Below are 1,336 nucleotides of genomic sequence, written 5' to 3'. Positions count from 1 at the left end.
AAAAGCAGTAAAAATATTTCCATAAGAATCAAAGGATTCATAAAACAAAAGGATGTAAGATATCACACTATATACCTAAAATGTGTGTGAAGGAGGAGTAAAGAATAGGTTTAAACTTATGTGACCATCAACTTAGTATAGACTGCTATGTGTAGAAGATTTTATATATAACCCTAATAGTAACCACAAAACACAAACCATTAATAAATATGCAAAGAATAAAGAGAAAGGAATCTAAGTATATCACTAAAGAAAGCTAAGAAACCATGAGAGAGAGAGAAAGAAAAGAAAGAATCAGAGAAAATCTATAGAAACAACCACAAAACAAGTAACAAAATGACAAAAATACATATCTATCAATAATTACTTTGAATGTAAATGAACCAAATGCTCCAATCAAAATATATAGGGTGACAGAGTGAATAAAAAAACAAGACCCATCTATACACTGCCTTCAAGAGACTCAGTTCAGACTGAAAGACACCTGCAGATTAAAAGTATGAGGATGGAGAAACATTTATCATGCAAATGGATTCCAAAGGAAAGCTGAGTAGCAATACTTATATTGGACAAAATAGATTTTAAAACAAAAACTGTAACAAGAGACAAAGAAAGACACTATTTAATAATAAAGGGGACAATTCAACAAGAGGATGTAACAATTGTAAATATTGATGCATCCAACCTGGGAGCACCCAAATACATAAAACAGTTAATAACAAATATAAAGGAAATAATCAATAGTAATTCAATATTAGTAGAGTACTTTAACATCCTATTTACATAGATGGACAAATCATCCAAACAGAAAATCAACAAGGAAACAGTGACTTTGAATAACACACTGGATTAGGTGGGTTTAACAGAAATATTCAGAACATTCCATACTAAAATAGAAGAATACACATTTTTTTTAAGTGCACATGGAACATTTTCCCAAATCATTTATTAGCCCACAAAACCAGTCTTAACAAGTTAAAAAAAGATTGGTCATACCATGCATCAATTCTTTTTCTTTTTTATTTTATTTTATTTTTTATTTTTTATGTATTTATTTATTTTTTTTACAGTTAGTTTATTGTCAAATTAGTTTCCACATAACACCCAGTGCTCATCCCCACTAGTGCCCTCCTCCATGCCCATCCCCCCTCTCCCCCACATCCATCAGTCCTCAGTTTTTGTCAGCATTCAAGAGTCTCTCATGGTTTGCCTCTCTCCCTTTCCCCCACCATTTCCCCCCTTCTTCTCCCCCTTGTTCCTCAGTTAAGTTCCTCCTAATCCTCCTATACGTGCAAACATATGATATTTGTCCTTTTCTGCCTGACTTATTTCGCTC

This window comes from Hyaena hyaena, unplaced genomic scaffold, assembly GCF_003009895.1.
Source record: "Hyaena hyaena isolate Hyena2069 unplaced genomic scaffold, ASM300989v1 scaffold_2520, whole genome shotgun sequence".
Classification (NCBI taxonomy): Eukaryota; Metazoa; Chordata; class Mammalia; order Carnivora; family Hyaenidae; genus Hyaena; species Hyaena hyaena.
The sequence above is the reverse complement of the archived record's forward strand: the minus strand, read 5'-3'. Positions refer to the sequence as shown.